A 21,243-nucleotide genomic window follows, 5' to 3' on the forward strand; every position below is an offset into this window, starting at 1 on the left:
GTCTGAACCTCTGCAGCTGGAGCCATTAAAGCTTTGTGGGAAGGACAGTGAACCTTGTAGTCTGTCATATATTGGCTGTATGTCATGACTTATCTTTGTTTCTTTCCTGCAGTAAATATTTGTTTATAAAGGTAGCACAGCTCTAAAGGAGTCCTGTCCCTGGCAGGCAGTGATAACTGGGGATTACATCTCTTACTGGGTTGTGTGGACCTATGTTCAAATCTCTGTCTTGAACCAGCCACAGCAGAAACTTAGCCAAGGGTTTTCTGAGGTTTAAGGAGTGTCTGAGTCACCACTCTTGCCCTTCCCTGGAACTGTGTGACTCGACCGATTAATCTGGGATCTCACAGTCTCACTCTGGAAACTTCTTGCAAATCCCTCCTCTTCCCCCTTTCTCTCACTAGTTAAGACAGGTGTTATAGTTATCTTTGCCTACCCCTCACTCCTGCTAAAATAAAAGAAAAAAAGGCAGATAAAAGCTGAAAAATTTCTCAAATTTGTGCCAATTTGTAGGGTGTTTTGTAGTCAATCTTGCTGTGTGAGTTCTGGGAAAAGAGGAATTTTTCGTCGTATTCTAAAAACCAAGCCAATCCCTCAAACTTATGTCTGTTTTAGTTAAAAAACAAACAAAAACACCCCCCACCAACAAAACAGAGAAACCCACACATATAAACCTCCAAACATTCTCCCCAACCTTCCGAAACAGGATTAGTTTGTGATGTTTCCTCTTCCTCTTTTCAGTTTATAAAAACAGTTGAAGTATATTTTTAATGCTATGATTGGATATTCTTGTGAAGCTTTCTGCCACAGGTTTACCAATAACTTAAATAATTGCAATTTAAGGATGTATTTATGGATAATAAAGGCTTGAAAGATATTGATGTTGTATTATATCCATCTAAAACTCCTTGGGATGTACCTATTCATCACCAGCTGTCCTCGGGGAGCTTCCCAAGTTGCTGGGGTTTTCATCTGAAGCAGGCTGCCAGGCTGAATGAGTCTCATCTTTCCCAGTCATGTCTTGACTAGTCCTGAAGTTTATATCTTTTTTCTAAAAACTCTTGTTAGAGTGATTTAAAAATTCCAAAAGATTATGAAATTCCAGGTCAGTGGCCATAAGTTAGTGGGAGATGAGGGTTGCCGAGCAGAACAGGGGTCAGGAACTTTCTTGGATGGTGCCAGTGGGTGACTGGCTAATGAGTACCTTAAACTCAGCAGAGTGTTGCATTGCCCTTAAGCATGTTCTTACAGCTCAGACTGTGAGTAGCCCCATGGCGGGAGCAGTTTCTTGTACAACTCAGAGTTTTGCTGAATGAAGATTTGAGTCTGTAGCACTGTACTGGAAAGGACTCTTAAAGTTATAATTCTAATCAATAGCATACCTGCTGGTTGGTCAGCATTAAAATTGCATCAGCATTGCTAAGGATGTTTAGGAAGTAGCTGCAGGTGGAGAAATGAATGCTGTGCTTGGAGCATGCAGGTATATGGTGATGTTACACGCCTTAGACTAACAAGGGTCTGTAGCAAGGCCAAGGGCGTGTGTGCCCTATGTGCAGGTAGTATGGTGAACTCTGCTTTCAAAGGGGACTCCAAGAGCAGAGATCTTTTTGCTGCTTTGGAGCCCAAACCAAGTCTGTTGTGTCCCTCACCATGCTGGAGCAGAGGTTTGGATGGACTGTAGGGCTGAGCACCTCTGCTTCCTTCCCATCCCAGCAGTAGAAGAATGGCATTAACTTTGCAGTTACACTGCTGACAGCAGTAAATTCTGAGTTGTTCTCTTCCAATAGGATTATAATGACATATTGTCTCATGACAGTAGTGCTAATCTTCCAAAGACATCTTCAGTAGGAAATTAAATTAGAATGAAGTTGTAGAAGTACAGTAAACGGTTGTCCTTGTGGACCTCACAGCATTAACAGGGCTGGAGGGTCTAGTCTGTGCTGAGGATTTCCCTGCCACGTGGAAGCTGATGCCTGTATCTTTACACCATTAGAATCCATATACCAAGTTTTCTCTAAAGGCTTCTAGAGGAGCTGGAGAAAAAACAGTAAGAAAGTGATGTCTGAATGCAGCGCAAAGGGAACTGGTTTAGGGAGAAGTGGAAAATGACCATTCCTAAGGTCCTATGATGTAGTTAATAATGTTTCAAATTACTTATTTTGCTACAGGAAAAGTGAGAAATGACTCATTGTAAAAACGTTCTTTCTCAATTAGGCTGTCCTTTTTACTATGGGAGGTGATGTCTCTGCCTTGAAAAGAACTTGAAATAGTTTAGCTCTGCTGATCTCTAGTGTTGTCTCTCACTTTCTGGTGGAATATAATGCATTTCTATTTTTATTCATTTCTCAAGACAGGCAGCTTTTGTGTAAGGGGTGAGCTTGGATAAACACTCATTTTTGAAGTTGTCTGTAGAATCATCTTATATCCTGTTTGAGAGAGAAGACAATGCTGTGGTAATAAAAAATGAGTTTGTGTAAAAAGTTATCTTTCCTCCAAGATACTACGGAAATAGTGTTTCACAGCAGGGTTTATTACTTTTCCCTAAGATATATAGACATGTGTTATCAGTTTAATGCAGCTATTGGACTTATAGAGGAATAACGTCACTTCCAAAATCACAGATAATATTGAGTAGATCTTAGAGAGTCAAAGAACTTTGATGCATTAGTTCAGCTTTGGCCTTTGTTGTTTGTATCTCTTGGCTTCTCAAGAGCTTTTGTGTAATTATTTTAGTAATTCTAATTTTCTGTTCACAAAAGTATAACTAATACAGGTTATATCCTTTTAAATGTAACTTTCTCCCAAGTGAAATACCAGACTATTTAAATGCAAATGGAAAAGGGGAGAAGTAGGAATTATCTCCCTGGATATTTGAATGCTTTGAGTGGGTATTACACAGGTACTTGTTTAGCTCAGGAATTGTGTTTCTTCTTGGAAGATGCAGATAAATTTTCATTCAGTGAAGAAATGTAAAGATAAATGTGAAATGTCTGTGGAAAAATAGTGCTTTGGAGATTTATAGAATTTAGAACTCTATACTGATCTCTTCCCATTCCAGGATTATAATGAAAATAACTTTATTCTGCTTTCTTGAATGAAAAGGATAAAATCTCAACCCCTTTTCCTTCCTTGTCCTTGATATTAGCATTGCCTTGCCGTATTTAATGAATGTCATCTTCCCGGGTGTAATAATTTCTGAGGAGAATAATCTTTTGGAAAGCTTAAGAAAAAAATGTCGAAGGAGACAAGATAATTACAAGGACTGCAACTATCTGATGACATGGAAGTGCCGCATCCTCTGCTGGAAGTGAAAAATCTAGGCATAATCAGGGGCTCATGCATAAACTCCCACACATCTGGATGAAGTCAGAATCGAGCCTACTGTTGCAAGTGGCGGTGATTATTTAGGGTGGAAAGATATTCCTGCCAGTAGGGCTGGAAACCTCTCTGCTGAGAGTCATAAGGCCATCCTTTACATTTTGATTTGTATTCAGTGAATTGCAAATGTCAGCTTCTAAAAACATTGGCAGTAAATTGAGCATCTCATTTGTTAACTGTAAGGAAGAATATTACTGTTTCAAACATGCAAACTGATAAGCATGAAAACAGTCTTTTACATCTACCTTGAGATTTTTGATCTGTGGCTATGCGGCTGATGCCTTTGAGAAGTACAAATGATTAGAACAGTAACATTTGTCTGGATCACTCTGCGTTTAGTAATAAGAATCTCAAGGGTATTCAACCACTTGGCTGAGTGCAAATTGTGAATCCTAGAAATACTGTACACCAAACCAATCAAAATGCAGAGTCTATCTACTTTCTAACCATAACATAAATAATATTCCTCTGCCAGCTCAAGGAGAATGCCTGAAGGTATTGGTAGTAAAAAAATGAAATCATTGTCAGGTGTGCCCTGCAGGGCTTTCATAGTATGACTTTCTACTCAGCACTAATAAGAGATGGGACAGCTATTAGTCCAAAATTGCTCATGTGAAGTGAAACAGCAAAACCTAATTTTAAACCTTGACCTTTTGGGTACTAATCACTGCTGCAGCGCACAGTTACCACTGCCCTTTGGAGTCTGATGGTTCAGTTATTCTGCCTGAGTGCTGGGTTGAGACAGTACCTGTGAAGTGATGCAGAGCTGTGATTGATGCCATTAAATAAAACTGCCTCAGAAATTGGTAACGGTTGTTATGACTTCAAGACACATAATGCACAAATCTATCCTGCACTCCTCTGGCCTCAGGCCAAGTGATGAAATGAAATTCAAGCTGCTCAGTTCAAAACAGTATATTCTTTATAGGAAAATAGTATAGAATTTAATAGATGCTTAACAATAGCAGATAGTTCTTACTGCCTCTAAGATTCTCAAGGCATTTCTCCATGTCCTACTGAATGCTAGAAGATGTGTTCGTGGGAGGTGCTATGGAAAAGTCAGTATGCTGCTTGATTTGATGAAAACAGCTTAAAACCCTCATGCTTCCCATTTTATGTATGTTCAAAGTGTTGGAATGTGTTTTTGCACTGCTCCAAGGAAAGCACAACACTGCCGAAGTTGCTGTAAGCTGGACTGAGGGACCTGCATTTCTGCAGTTGAGCAGAGGAACTCCTGGTGGATCTGCTTCAGGTTCAAAGCAGACAGATGGGTGCTTGCCCTTCTGTTTGTCTCAGCTTGGAGACCCCAGGTCAGAATATGCTTTCAATCCTTTGAAGAAAGCAAGAGAGAAATTTCTACTTTCTTTTCCCTAAAGCCATTCAGCCTAGTGCTGTACCTTCATCATCAGATGTCTCTGTTTTCCCAGATACTGTCTTCTATTCTAGACTTGAAGGTTTATGATCTGGAAAAGTGACTTGGAAGGGAAGTTGTTCAAAGGACTCTACTTTAAGACTGCCCTTTGCATCCCTGGTGGAGTATCTCTGTTGGAAAGAGTAACACGTTTGCCTCTGCTGTTTAATGGATTGTTGCAATTCTTCCTCCTCATAAAGATGCAAATCATAGTAGGTGACTGTCAATCACAAATAGTTTGCAGGGAGAGTATCAAAGACCCTTTGAAGAACAAACCAAAAACCAAACCAGCAAACTACATATATTTCTTCATTAATGTGTTGATTCCCTACAAGGACTTCATTTGCTCTTTGGTCACTCCTGATTTTTGTTCTACCTCAGCATTAAAATAGCTTTTTCTCCCATTTCTGATGTTATCCTTTTACATCGCTGGTGTAGAAGAATAATTAGCTCTTCTTGAAAGGAGCATGAACCCACTAACTTTACTAACAACTTGATAGCCTGAGAAGATGTAAAAACATCCCTAGTTTCTTCAGAAGGTGCAGTGGCTGTCATGGTAAAGTGTGCTAATTGGCATCTTTCACATTGGCACTGTGCAAACTCTGCTCCACCAAGGATTCAAAGTACAGCATTAACTTGTCTGGAACAGGAAGAACCTGTTTTGCCCCAGCCAGCAGTGTTTGCAGGTAGCAGCTTGCTGTCTAAGCGTGTGGTTTAAGTGCCCGGAGTATTAGGAAAGTGTTTGAAGTCCGAGTTAGTATAATAATTCCCTTAGTACAAAAGGAAGAAAAATGTTTTCTAAGTTTCATATGTTTATCTCTTCACTTTAAACACGGTCTGTGCTTGGCTGTTAGAAGATGAATGGGTTAAAATTCGCCTGATTGTGCCCATGTGTAGGAATAAAATTGATGGATTGTATTCAGTGCCACATCTTAAAACCTAAAGTTTCTGGCAGTGAGACTGTGTTCATTCTAGTTACGAAGGAACCTTCTGTGTGCTGGAACCTGGACTGAGGCTGCTCATTTCATGGTGCCACTTCCCAAAGGCAGCTGGGAATACTTCTTGGTTACTGCTGATGTGGGCCTTGGTTAAACAGGTGGTTTGGTGGGGATTCACTTGTCTGAGCTATTTATTGCTTGTGGCAGTGAGCAGCCAGTAGCAAAACTGAATGCATTGTTTGGGGAAAGCTCAAATAGAGCTTTATGGCTAGGATGGTTGTCAGTAGCATCCCCTTGGCTGGAGCTTCTCCATGGCTTAGTACAAATGGCTGGTGAGCAGCAGATGATGACCTAGCACTGCTGGCTCAGTGGTAGGTTCCCTTTGATCCCCTATGATTTCCTTTGATCCCCTGTGTCCCCATAGTCCCTGTGGCTTCGGCATGGCTAGGGTGCATGATGATGCGCTGTGGCTGCTTTTTGCACTGGAGGCAACCTGAGGTAATGGGCAACACTGTGGCCTGGTTCTGCAGGGCGTTAGGACACCCCACAGTCCCAGTGGACCTCTGGGTCCTTTCCTGTAAATGCTGTTCTAAGGTGTTAGTTCTTGCGTTTCCAGCTGAGGCTGAATGTCTGATTCGTCCAGTGGCTGGCAAAACCATGGGGCCAGAGCATCACTGGTTTGGATTGGCAGCCTGTTTGGATTGCATTTGTATTTGTTCTTTGAAGGTGTCCTTGGCCAGTTTGGTGGCACGGAAGGGTGGTATTTTCATGCTCAGCTAGAACACACGATGTGTATGGGCCAGTGTGAAAGAAGGTGGGTGGCTGTTGTGGGAAGTGTGCAGGATAAGCAGTACAGAGAAAAGGTTGTATCGAGAAACAAATGTGATGTGCTATCCAAAGGCATTAAAACCAGAGTTGTAGCTCTAGAAATTCAGATAGAATAATTTGCAAAGCACTTTGGTGCCCTTCAGGCTCTTACAAAGTTAAATACTTCCAGCAGTGCCTTGCTTTTGCCATTTGCTAAGGAATCCTGGGATAAATAGCCAACTCATCTGCAGATTGTCAGGAAAACATATATTGATTAGAGAGGCTGGAGGCTGGACATTGCTGTCAGCAATCTAAAGATACAACAAAAGTAGTCAAGAACATTTTAGCTGAATTAAAATTACTTTTATGGGGTAATGTTCATGTGGCTTCAGGGGTGTTTAACTATCTAGCCAGATCCTTAATAAGATAATGAACATTAACATCTGTTCTGTCAGTGATTGTCATTGTTAGGCAATTAATTTCTGATTTTGTGAAGTTTCCTGCAGTGATAGTGAACCTTGGGGTATGAAGAAACTCTTTAACATGAGCTGTATCTTGTTCAGTAGCTTTCTCTTCTTGTGTGTCTAATTTTTTTTCCCCTCTTAGGATTACATTTTTCTCACCTTGCTACCTTGCAGCAGAAAAGAAATGATTGAAACTACAGGATAGCCAGGGAGCACATGGGTTGCTGACTCCAGTCTGCTGCAATCACAGGCATCTATATAGCAGATGTTGAATTGAGACAATTTCACAGAAACATCCGTTCTCCTTACACGTCTCCTGAGCCACTGCAAGCAGATCGTTAAATGGCTTCCATGTCTGTTTAAAAAAATGTTGTTTAGTACAAAGACTAGAAAGTTCACATACTCTATGTCAAATGCTGCAGTGGGAGAGAGCAGGAGAAAGAAATCTTCAACTCCACCACAACCTGGAGGTCCAAAGAAAGAAATCTTCAACTCCACCACAACCTGGAGGTCCACGGAAAGTCCCTGCTTTTTCTAAACGATCTAGATTGTTGCCTTTCTCAGTATCAAAGCTGTAAATGTCAGCTGCCTTTAGATAATGCCCTCCCTCGCCATGAGGGAGACAAGCTATTTATGCACTGAGCTAAGAGGGTTTTAGCGCAGAGACTTCAGCTTAATATTTTGTAGCCTGTTTTATACTATTAACTCTACCGTGGTCAGTGATGTCACAAGAGGGATGAGGTTGCCCGTTTCTGTTTTACTGCCATGGAAAACAATTTGATTCATACAGAGCTACCCAGAGTTTCCTCTCCTTCCTCTAAAGCCTCTCCTTTTATTAGTCCTCTCTGCTCTCCTCCTCCATAACTTCTCGTCCTCATGCTCTTCTCTCTTTCTCAGTTTCCAAATTGCTACATTCATCACTGTCAGCTTTCCCTTCTTTTGTAAACTTCTTCAACTTATCTTCTGCTTCAGATAAATGGTTTTAATTTAATATTTTAGATGCTTTCAGGTTGCTTCTGCGTTTTCCTTATGCAGCATCTTTAGCTTTTTCTTTTTCTTTTTTTTTTTTCAGATATAAATATTAGATTTGATTTTTATGTTGAAGGCCTTGAAGACTGTTTTTCATTCTGATATTTCATGTGCCAAATTTCATGCAATCAGCACTGCTTATAAGTAAGGAGTATCTTAAGGAAAGAAAATCTACAGAGGATTTTACTTTTGTTCTGGTAGTGAAAGAAACCTTTAGTTTGAGAAAAGACAGAGAAAAGCATGGGTAGAGTATGGCTTCAAAACAACTTTTACCAAGAGTGGACTGAGCTATTTTTATGTTTGTTTTGATGTGTTCAGGCTGACTTTAATGAAATACATAGCTTTACATTATAGGCAGCCTGTTATTGCTGAAGTCACTCCTATGAAGATATTGGATATGGAAAAGATGGAAGGGATCCAGAAAAAGAAAACTCTTACAGGGATAATATCAAGCATGGGAGCTCAGACCACCCCAGCTTTTGCTCAGCGAGCTGGAGGTCAGTGAGCCTGGTGGAAGTTAGCCATCAGAGTCATTCTCTGTTCTGCTCCTCTTCTGGGGCTTTTGTAAAATGGGTATCTGTGGAAACTGGATTTCATGGAAAACCATACGAAATGTTATGAACTTTCTCAAAAATGGTTTGTGGGATGCTGGCAATGCTGCTAAGAAAATAAAGATAAGGCTACATTAGACTGGATAGACTATTTCAGGCTTTTGAGTTCCTTTTGGAACTTGCAGAAGTTTTCATCTTCTGAAACTATCCCTTTTAATTTCCTTAGGAAAATTCAGTCAAGGTTTTGATGCTAGAATTGAAAGTTTTCAAACCCCCTAACTCTGCAGGTTGCCATCTGCTGTGGCAGTATGCATAGCTTGTTGTTGTCTTTGGTTTTTATAAGTTTCTTTTGGTACTTTTTTGATGCATGAGCTATGCATTGACACTGCTCCAGAAGAAAGCCTGATAAGGCTAATTTGGGTAAGGAATTCTTGGAATTCTTCTTGCAAGTTGCAGTGGGAGGTTTTGGAGACAGAAATCTGAGTTGTTTTATTTGAATGTTACAGGGAGAAAAGAACTCTTAGTTTTGAAATTTATCACATGATTTTGCCCTCTCTTTATTTTGGTCATGTTGCAGTTCCTCTATTTTCCCATTGTCTCAAATTTAAGCTTGTTGCACTTTCTGCCACATCAGTGATGGGACTTCTTGACATGTGTTTCCTACCTAAATTTCTTGCTGTGCTGCTGGGCTTTCTTCCTATTCAACTACTCCCCTGTCATCTGTGGGTCAGTCTCATTTAAGGTGTCACAAATTAACCTGGTTCATCAACAATGTTCTTTTCTTGTCTGTACTTCTGCAGCTCCATAAATTGCACTTCAGCCATGCAGCCTGCACTGAATTTGGCTGATAATTTTGAGTGTTTGCTCTTGTTTCTTCCCCTCTTGCCGGTCACAAGAGGCTGACCAGAAGCTTTGTGTTACTTTTTTAATCATTTGCACATCAGGGAAGAAGTACTTTTGCAAATCTATAGTAATTATCTTGAGTGTATTACCAATGGTCTTATTTCTGCACTAGCTCTTTTTGTGCTGTCTGTAGACCGATGTGTTTTTCTGTTTTCCTGATTTTCTATCTAAAACTGTGACTAAAGATACAGAACTGACCAATTGAGAGTTTAGATAAAGAAGGTTAGCAGAAATCTGGATGTGGTTTAAATTGCTAGGGAGAAGGGAGCTGAAATGCCATTAGGAAGAATGCTTGGAAACATTGGGTAGAATACTTTAAAAAATATGTGGCCTATTGCTGGCAGACTAAAACAATATCATGTCTCTGTTTTATCTGAAAGCTTATATATAATGAATGTCGCTGATGTGAATTTGAAAATATTAATGGCTTTGTAGAAAAACTGAAGTGTGATGTTTTGGTTTTTATTATTACACTAAAAAAAAGTAGGTTTTAGACACAGTTTTTTAATTGCTGCGTTTCCCTCAAAAGACCCACACTGAACTCTAATTTAGTGTCTTCATAACTGTGGACAGTGCAGGGAGTTTAGACTTTCACTTTTGCTACAATGGCCTTATTAAATATGGATGTACTCTTGCCACATAAGGGAAAACTAAATCGGACCAAATTTGTTGCACTTTACATAATTATGCATTGAGAACAATGTATAATTAATAAACTCATTGTAGATTCAGGATATGGGGTGCTGAAATCTAAAATGTTTTCTTAAGGTGAGTGTTTCCTGTGTCTTTTTGGAAAACAAAACCAAACCAAAACCAACCTACAAATAGAGATATCACCCTAATAAATGAAATCGCTGGAATGATGAATTTCTTCTGTAGAAGCAGGAAATGGTTTTAAACTCAAGTGAACCCAGATGCTCTTCCTTCCCCCTGTTCTCTTGTTACTTCCAATATTTGACATTATTTTCACAAAGTTGCATAGTTTAAATTAATATTGAATTAACACTTTAAACCTCAGTTTTTAATGTGCCAAACAAAAAGTACTTCTGGACTCCTTCCCAGTGTAATAAAGCAGGAAGAATATGCCTAAAGACTGACGAGGAAGACAGGAATTTGTCAAAGCTTGTGAAACTTAACAGTAGATCTCACTTCTATACATGAAGGGAAAGAAATAAGACTGTACTGTTGATTTTTAGTTTTACATAGAGTTGGGTTTCTATTTTTAATATTAATCTTTCCTGTCTTCCATTGATTTGCTGTGTTTTAGAGGCCTGAAATAATAATCTTTCTCAAGCAAACATGCTGAAAGTATGCAAAGGAAAACAGTGGCACCACATCAGCTGTGCATCCTAGTTCTGCCCAGGCTGGTTCTCCTTATCCAAAGATCCAAAGGAAAGCCTGTGAATATCAGTGTTTAGGACCCAAAAGGCATCTGCCTGGCATCAGTTCACCTCTTGGTTGACACTTTTTTTGAGTAAACAAGAATTCCTGCTGTAAGAATACAGAATCCACCTTCCCATGCTCGGTTTTTGTGTTTTTCCATTTTCTGTTCATCATCTTCAGATGTTTTCATTACCCTCTGTGCATTTTGACCCAGGTTGGGATTCCTGCTGTATGGTCTGGGCACCAGTAACAAGGCTGGAGGACAGTGCTTTGTCATCAGTATTCACTGTACACTCAGGAAAGCAAAATCAGAATATGTTTGTCTTTTCTTGCCAGCAGGGGAATTGAATGCACCTTTAATTACTAAGAATTTTAGCATCTTGCACTAAGATACAAAGCTGCTATAATTAATTGCATTTAACATTGGAGGAGTGACAGACAGAACAGATGTAATTTCTTCTATTTAGGTGCTTCTTTGTTGTCATTGTTCTGCTGCATTTCCTGCATGCAGCTGTGAAGATGTGATCTGTTGAAACACTGTGGTCTGAGAGAACTTTAGGTCATATTTCGACAGACTGATACATGATGATTTTATTCATCCTCCTCTTGCAACACCATAGCAACGTTTTCTTGTTTGGGAATCGATATGGGAACCTATTCTGCCCAGCAACTGAATTTTGGAGCAGTCCTCAAAGGAGAAGGTTTAGGGGGAATCCTGATGCCCTCTGTAACTGTACTTGCTTTATTAGGAACTGTACTACTGCAGATTTATATTTAAGACAGCAGATGGAACAATGAGAAGAAAAACAATATAGGCAAAAGCAGAACCCAAATGGCAAAACATCTAGGCAAAAAGTTGTGTTGGTTTTTTTTTTTTTTTTTTTTAATTCCTGTGGTGGCATTTTAGTGGACCTATGTTGGGGCAATTACTTAAGCATCAAGATGAATTTTTCCTTTGAACCAGAATTTACAAGATCCATTAACAGGCATCTGGTTTTTCTTGCTAGATGAAACTGGTGACATTACTTTTAGAGAGGGAAAAATGAATTTTAGTCATAAAGACATCTTGTCTTTCTTTACAGATTATCATAGAAAGACGAAACCAAAATTGACCACTTCCCCTCCCCCCCCCCAATCTCCCCTTGAGAGCCTTGATTTCCTAGCTCAGCTCAATCTGTGCTGTCAGGGCATGAGGGTAATGAATAAAATTGTCATTTTAAGTCTCCACATCAAGTGGGTTCAAAGGAAGTAAGTCAGGCTAGAGAGCAGAAATAATTTTTGACAGCTACAAACAGGGAAGAGATTCTGCTTAAATTCTGTTTAATCAATAGTTCTCACAGGCTCCTCTGCTAGTTCCAGCTGTACTGAGTAGTTCTGTTATGTAAACTTCCCCTCCAAAATTACTTCGTGTTAGTGTCTGATAATCAATGGCTGCCTGTTAAAAACTAGAAATTTAAAGTGCATATAGGGTTTCCCTTCTGCTAACACAGAAGATAATACAAGGTTAGAATGGGAATGCACAGTAACATTTTCCTTCCTTTCTTGATTTCCTTAGACCAAGACTCCAAGCTTGCCTATAGTTTAATTAAACTTCCGTTGCTGGATTTCAGTGTGGGAGAAAGTGAATGAAATTTCAAGGTCCTTGTGGGGCTAGACAGACCCAGTGTTGCCTCCTGCCTTAATAAGTAAGAAGGAAAAAAATAAAGGCGGAAAGATGCAGAATTTATAGCATTTCTAAATACATTCTTCTCTTACAGCAGGATATATTAGAGTCAGACCTGTCCCCCAGGAACCTTCCCAAATCAGATAGAATTTTAAGGATAAAAATTATCTCCCTGAATAGCACTCAAAAGAAAATTGTAAGGTAGGGGAAACTTCAGGGAATTAGTGTAATAGTTCTTGTGGCTCCACTATACAAGTAGACAGCCACTTTGTGTATTAGTTAAAGCTTCTGAGTAGTCTTCAATTTTGTAACATATTATTAAAGGATAAAACAATTAGAGCTTTTACTTGTTTGCACTTGCAAGTCTTTCACCCATTATTGCTGCCTGTGAGACCTTCAGCATCAAGTTAAAACCAAACAAACGCCCACAAAACCAAATTAGTATAAAAATATTCACATATTACTCAAAAGTAAGTGTGATAGTTTCCAAATTATCATTTTTATCAGCATCTATCACCCTGAAGTCTGCAATTGTCAAATCCAGTGTTAGAAACTCCAGGTATTCCACAGTATATTGAAATCAACAGCAAGCCCAAATGTGAATGATCTCACAAAATGACTTTAAGTATTTTGGTTGAAGTCCGAGGAAAAAGCTATTTGTAATTTGATTTGCTTCCTTGCAATGTGCCCTTTATGGCTAAGGTATTTAAGATGTTGTTTTTCCCTAATTTAATATTCCCAGTCTTTGTATAGTCCAGACTGTTGCTGAGTAGTTAACGGCTCAGTAATGTTACACCTGGTCCCTGCTCCCGGTCTCCAGCACAGGTTTCTCATGGATTTATCAGCAAGAGCAGCAAAAGCTCTGGGCTGCTGCATCTACCACCAAGAGTACACCTTGGCCCTGATGAAATAACCTTGCATAAAACAATAAAATAACCTGATAAAACAATAGCGTGTGACTAAATGGCAGGTAAGATGCAGTCCTGACATTTACACTGCAGGATGGGGGATTTTTTTTCCCCTTTCTAACCAGACACCAGACCACATCTCTGTGGATCTGCTCAGGAACAGCCAGTGAATAATTACTGCCCTTCTGAGCCAGCCAGCTCATCAACCTGGAGAGAGTATTGCTATGCTTATTTATTTTCCTTTCTTGTCTGGCTTGGTTTTTGTATCTCTTTATTCTGCAGGGTCTGTCGTGACACCAGATAGTGGTGATCATCTTGGTGGGGTGACAATACTTTATTCCTGCTTGCTTAGAGATTCACTGCAAGGTTGGTGCTGCAGATACCTCATGCTATTTAGGACTGATGTTTCACCACCAGAACTGGAGGCCAGATCCTAAAAAAGGCAAACTCGGGTTTGTCTCTTTCCTGTGGACCAAGTATAGGTCTAACAGAGCAACCTACAAAATAGTACCTAATTGCTGAAGTATTTCAGCAGCCCATTGGCTGCTGTGTCTCTCAGATATGGATTTGGAGCCCAGTGATGTGTTACCCTACACATTTACAACAGTGAATGTCTTGGGTAGGTGTCTTCATGTCACTAACTGGGGACATCTCTTTGGGATGTGCAAGCAAGATGGAGCGGCCTGCGCCTTGCTGGCATGCTGTGGTGTGTCTCTTCCAACCCAGCAGTGTGGTGGTCAACACAGAGCACCATGGCTGCAGTTGCATGGGAGCTCAGGCTTGGTAGTTAGGAGTGAGGAGGAAGCCCTCCTCCCCATCCCTGCCTCCCCAGTGTCATTCCCACAGCATGTTTAAAAACAGAACAGAACCTACCCCTCCATGTGAATGTGGCTATTGAAGGTACCACACCCAAGAAACCCCATGTCGTGTACCTGATGAAAAGGAATAAAATAGAAAGAATAACTTTGAGATGTGAATGCTGGGGGGAACAGCCCCTCTGCCTTTCTTGTCATTCATAGACCAGTGTTTTCTAAAGAGAGCCTTGCTTTAAGCCATTTGTTAATACTAATTATCTTTCTTTGTCTTTTTCCTGTCCCATCAACCAAATGTTGGATTTTGGAAAAACAGCCTTCCATATACGAAGCTTTTTTGTGCAAAATAACTGATACAGGAAAATAGTACAGAAGAGACAACAGGAAAAATAGTGTTTTTCTTGCCTTGTCTTCACCCTGCAGACAAGATTTAACATACAAAGTAGTTGGTCATGGATATACTGTTTCTTATGTCAATGGATTTTTCTAGCAATTTTTTTTTTTTTTCATTCGAATTCTTTTAACTTTATGCTTACCTGGCTTTTTGGGAGGCAAACACCTGGTCTCTTTCCTTCCACTTTGTTTCCCCGTGCTGGCATATGTTGGAAGTATGGCTATGAAATGAAAATACCATTACACAACAGATAACTACTACTACTGCAGTAGTTATATTAGACTGTACTAACCAGCAGAAGATTTAGCATCTTGTCCATGCTTTAGGTCAATTAATTTATAAAATGAGAACATCTTGTACAAATATCAAGATAAGTTGAAATTTAAGGCTTAAGATCAATTGCATCCCACGTTTAATTAGCCACATATAATAAATTACAAATAGTGATTATGGAAGAAAGGAGGGGGAGGAGAGGAAGGCCACATATTGGGAAGAAAGTTTTCTGCAAGCTACTGAGGAGTAAATGAGCCCTTTCTTTAATTATCTGCACTAGTCTTTGAAATGAGAGTATGTGACTACAGCTGTTCTAAAAAACTAAATTAAAAACTGTGGAGAAAATCCAGTTGTGTTCAGAAAGGTTTGCCAAGATTTTTTCATGTTCTAAAGTGGCAAAAACTGCAGTGAAATGTGGGTGTCAAAATTCCCATTCTGGGCTCCCACCTGTGACCTTTGAGAGGAGAGAGATGGGATTTTTAGGGTGATGATGAGCAAAATCCTGAGGTCTCTGACCTGATAAGTCAGTTATTGAATTCACTATAATAAAATGTGAGAGAAAGTTTGCCATACTGAGAGATCATGTCTGGATTTTCTGGTGTTTGAGTGGTAATAGCCTCTCTTGGGCTATTAACTGTCTGATAATGCTTAATATGGTGGTGAAGTGCAAAAGGTCATGAGTAGCATAGGAAGGGGGAAAAAAGGCACTGAGAGAGAGGAAGATTAACTATTATTGCTGCTTTTAATATAGTGGAAAATAATATGGCACTGAGGCAGAGTGGCTCTTCTGGAAGTTCACTCTAGCTTGGAAATGCAGTTTTTCCAGTTCCTGGTGATAACAGAACTTTGGAGAGACAGCATTCTCCCTTGAGGCAGTACTTAGCAGCATCTGACTGTTATACTGATCGATGGGGTAGTTTGAAAGATGGCTAATTCCCACAGAAATTTATTGCTGCTGGAGAATGATAATGGGGACCTTGCACGGTAAAGAGGCTTATAAGAAATGGCTATTTGTCTTGCCCTGTGTTTGTAGCCTTTTGTTAAACCCTGAGCCAAACTCCTAGGCTGAAGATTGTCAGGAATGTGGACTTTAAGTCTGTGCTTTGATCCATCAAATATTTTTTCCCTGCTGTTGTGTGTTAGATGAGGACAGTTAATGCCGCTAGATGCAGGTAAAATGATATTAGGAGAGGGCAGGGAGAGAAGAGGGAAAGATAGATTGTCTAGAGATTTTAAAAGGTGTGACTAGTGTTAGAAGCTTAAACACCAATTAAGAGTTGAAAATAAAACATCCAAACAAGTTGGAAACTTGCTGTTGCTGAAACTTAAGGGCCATGTGTTGCTTAAGAATTATATGTTGCCATATACAATGGATTCTAGATAGTTGCTGACTATGGATTAGATTATTGGGATGGTGACTTAAGGCAAAACTGCAAGCTATGGAGGCCTTAGCAAGAAGGTTCCAGTACAATGGATAGAGAAGTTGTCTAAGGAAAAAAAAAATTCAGGTGCCCCTCAGATGAGCATAAAGCTATGGAAGTGAGCTAGAAGAAATTGCCAATGACAGTGAGATGGATGTACATGTACTTCTCTAAATCTCTACTGGAAAAAAACTTGGTGGAGAGTTGAATGAGAGCTTTGAGAAGTTAATGGACATGGCTTCCGAAAGAAGCAGAGACAGGGTTAAATATCTTCATCATACGTACATTAAAATCCTTCTCACCAGTATGCATGCACATCTGTTTTTTTTCTGTAATTTAATAGTCTATAATTAGCAGGATGGAGCACCGAGGCTCTGTCAGAGAAATGAACTGAGCAGAATGCACTTTTTGAATGTGCGGATAGTACTTACATCTGTTTGCACCTCTTGCTGAATCAGGTATCATTTTCAAAGGCAAAGTTGTGTCAGTGTATGAAAAATTATGTAGTTTTGCTCCAAATAGAGATAAATTAATAGAAACCACCCAGAGTTAACTGAATTGTTGGATGTAAGCTAAAGATGATCTGAAGGATTGCATATTAATCGAACTGTTCCTGACTACTTTCACTGCTGTCACTTGTCTGCACAGAAAGTCACTTTAAGGTCATTCTTAACAGAGTAGGACTGCCTTCCCTAAGCCTTGTTAGAATCAAAGGTGTCAGTCCGCATCTGATTTTGGAGATTAATATAAACTCTTTTTTTTCTCCCCTTTTTGCTTTGATATACAGTTGTGTGTGTGGGGAACATTTCCCGATATTTCAAGCCTTTAATTGTTGCAAAATGCAAAACTTACATATTTTTATTTTCTCCCATCTTATGTTTTTTTTGCCAGGTAACTCCTAACTGCTTATGAAGATGCTGCCCTTCCTAGTTTTCAGTCTCAGAGTCAGTTCAGTGGTAGTCTTTCTTACATTACCAAAGGCATCGTTCAGCTCTCCAAGAAGACAGTTCGAATGAGGGTAGCAAGATTTACATCCCTGCCTGTAGCTAAGCTGAGCCTGCCCCCAAGGTTCTTTGAGATGGATTTACTTTTGCTGTTCTTTCTTCTTTGTTCCTGTTTCTCATGCAATAGCTCAGCATACTGAACATAAGTGTTAAAATGCTTATTAACATAAGCCAAAGCTATGAATTCAAATACACCCACATTCAACCTGGAAGCTTGCTATCTAGGCCTGCCTCTGTGTAAAACCAATCTCTGGTGCTGTTTTCAGACTATTTGGATTGAAGAAGCGCTGGAAACATCAAGATACTTTGCTCCCAGGGCACTCTGGATGCATTTTGGAGAGCTTTGTACGTGTTTTTTGCTTTAACCACCTCTAATTTCTATAGCTGTCAATTCTTTGATCTTTAACATAGATGTAACTGCATTAATATTGCTGTATAGAGTTTTGATTTGCTATAGTGCGATATAGCATGCATAACATGGAGGTTCTATCAAATTGGTTAAGTGGTTTTCATTTGATGAAGTATGTAATGGTTTATTTGGCAAACTCACCATTTTACTTCTCTCCTGGCAACTCCATTTCTATTTAATTTGCTGGGTTTGTGTTTTTTAGGAAAGGGCTGGAATAAAGAAAAATACTGAATGATTACTGACAGTGCTGCCTTAAATGCAAAGAGAAATAAAGTGTGATAGAAAGGTGGTGCTGCTTAAAGATGCTGTGCTGGCCCTGGATGGAATATTTTACGGTTTGTTTTCATCTAATGTGAGTTAGGTTGAAGGCTGGATTCACGAGATAAAATGACATCGAGAGCTAGGTTATGCTGTTCCTATGAGTCTTGCATGCAAATCACAATGTAGACTTCACCGTATGAATGATAGCAAAGTTCTTCTAAATGCAAATTTTTTTATAAGCAGAAGTTAGCTGAGATTTACGTTTAACTGGATGATGGGAAGCAAGGTTTGCATAAGATTAGTAGCAAGTAACACAACTTCATAGTAAGGAAGAAACCAAATATTGTTGTGTTGTGATCTTATGTGCTCTCTGAATTTATAGGTGTCTCTTAATCATTCTTCTAATCACTGCATGAAAAAAAGGTAACCAAAAACAGGGTAGAGAAAGAAGAGTGCTCAGAACTTAAAGGTGTGATAAGCTGGTGGGGAACCTGCACCTAAGGTAAGTAAGTAAAGCATGTGTAATGGTGAATAAGAGGTGATGGCCACTCTCTAGCACCAAGATCGAGTGGCACAGAGCAGCACATATTCTCCCTTCTGTCTCCCCTGCCCAGCAATGTGGCCTCATCTGTACTGTTTATTAGGAAGCGTCCCCTGGCTGTTCTCAGCTGTGGGGCGCATGTGGTGTGTGTCTGAAGTGCACCAGGGAGGATGTCAGCAGTCTTGGTGATGCTCAAGCCTGGTTAGTCACTGCTGTGAGCCTGGTGAAGTTATCTTGTTTCTCTGCCTCTAAATTCCCTGCGGTCAAATGCTGCTTTTTATTTTGTCCCTTGCATACTTCTTTAGGCATGGCTTGTGAATGGTTTTTCTTGTCTGATTATCTGTGGTCTTTATAAGCATAGCTTTCAGTTGATATACTTCTATGAAATTGATCACTTTTTATGAAGGTAATCACTGATGCTCATAGGTAATCACTGAACATAGGTAGTGGCTGAAGGCATATGGTGTTGGAAGAACCTGGCTCCATCTCTTTAACCTCAATGTAAGGATGGGGTGGCTGACATGGGGCCCCCTGAAACAGCCCTATTCTGGGGCAGTCCAGCTGTCTCAGCCTCTCCTCTCAGGGCAAGGGCTGTATAATCAGATCACCTACAAATGATTTGGCACCAGGTTTCCTACAACCATTCAGTTTGCAAAGGGTGTGATATGGCCAATAAGCCATTGGATCTGCCCCATCCTCCATCTTGTGGCGGGATGCTGGTGTAGAGACAGTCTTGGAAGATAATAAAAGGGGCACGTGCATGCTTTTCATATGCTGATGGCAATTAGAAGCAAATATGCAGGTTTTCCAGCAAGACTAATGATAAGACTAACAAGCAGAATGGTGTTGCAGGACATTCAGGATTCATTAGTGTTCTGAAACTGTAGATTTGTAGGATGTGTTGTAGGATGTGTTACCTTTCCATTCGATGCTTGTTTCCTAATCATCCATAAATATTGCCCCCCTTCTTCCTTCCCAGCTTTATAGTAGGAAAGTGCAGTATTGACAATGCAACAAAATTCCCTATTCAGTTACACAATCCAGTAACAAATACCCTCATCAAAATAATCCTGTCAGAAAGAAATCTGAGTACAGCATTTCACTGTATGTTTTCACTCATACTGGTAGATAACCCCCTGTGGTGAAGCGGAGTTAAGGCTGGCATGCTTGTAATGATTCAAGAGCAAAAAAAAAAATCACAACATGGGATATTAGTTATCGCCTAAATGAGTATTACATATAAAAAAATAATTTACTGTTAAAGGAAATCTTAATACTTCAAAATGTAGAAATATAATATTAGAGACCCAAGTAACATTGACAGTAACAATGCTGTGTGATAACAAAAATAAAAATAAAAATAATTAGTATTTATGGTATCAAATACCCCCCGCCACACCTTTTTATATCCCTTCTTCTCTGCTTGCATTTCAATAAAGTGCTTGATTTAAGGTAAGTTGCTACATTCATGAGCAGTGAGCATAGTTCACAATAAATCATGTCTAGATAGATTTGTTAGTGCTCAAGGTGTGTGCGCTAATGCATGTTTGTACTGTTTTATTTCATTTGCACATGACTGTTTCATGCATTAAGCCGCAGTAGGAAATTATATGGATGAATTAGTAACTGTAATATCAAAATCAGATGGATTAATGGGGGACTGAGTGGGTCAGGCAATTGGTGCAGCTGTATAAAAAAATTTCATAGATGGGTTTGCTAGTATATGGAATGCCAAAAAGTCTTCCAGTGCCCAATTCCTCAAAAAAGAAACTCCGGATCCTTCACCAGGCTGTCACAATTGGCCCAAGAAGAAGAGCCAGTCAACAATAACACACCTACTGTGTCAGTGCAGTGGTAGATGCTTGCAACCTCATGTGTTCCACCAGGTTGCAGAAGAATAGACTTGATCAACTTTTCTTAATCAAAGGACTAACTTTTCTGAGGAGAATCCCAAATGCACCCAGAACTATTTTGTGCAATGTTGCCATGGAGAGTTTACATTCTGAATACAGGAAAAAATAGCTTTTATGTATGTTAATTTTGTGTGTTGCATTTTCCCTCCCCTGTCTGTCACCCTGTTTTGTGTGCTTGGTTATGAGCATAGGAAGGCGCAGAGGCTTTCTGTTAAGGTTTGCAAAGGTTTCTTGTGTCATACAGCTGCTCAGGTGTGTCCTAGACTGAAAGATACTGAGGTCCCTTCTAGTCTTGCATAATTCTGTACTTAGAAATAATATGCATGATATTTTCATTAATTTTGATGATGTGGAAGGTTAGAAATCTGTTGTTCATTTGGGATATAAAAAGGCCAACGCATGGTAAATTTCTTTAAATTAATTAAACTGGAGTAATTAAACACAATTTAACTAATGGTTTTACTTGTACAGTCTCAGAGCAAGTCAGCACTATCTTTCCCAGCATGTGCACTATACTTACCATATCCCCTAAAGTTCAGACCCCTGTTAAAATAGGAAGGAAGGAAGATAATGCACAGTTTCCTTGGGTTGCGTGAGTTTTGTATAGGGTTTGAGAAATACCAGCATATTTGTAATGTTTTTTCAGGACAAGTTGATTTAGATCTAGGAAACCTATTTGCTTTCCCAGCACAGAGCTGCACAATTCCTTCCCTCCCCCCATTATTCCTCCCAATCCAACATGTGGTGCTAAAAAATAAACACATTTTGTATCTTGGCAAT

This window comes from Strigops habroptila, chromosome 9, assembly GCF_004027225.2.
Source record: "Strigops habroptila isolate Jane chromosome 9, bStrHab1.2.pri, whole genome shotgun sequence".
NCBI classification, from domain to species: Eukaryota; Metazoa; Chordata; class Aves; order Psittaciformes; family Psittacidae; genus Strigops; species Strigops habroptila.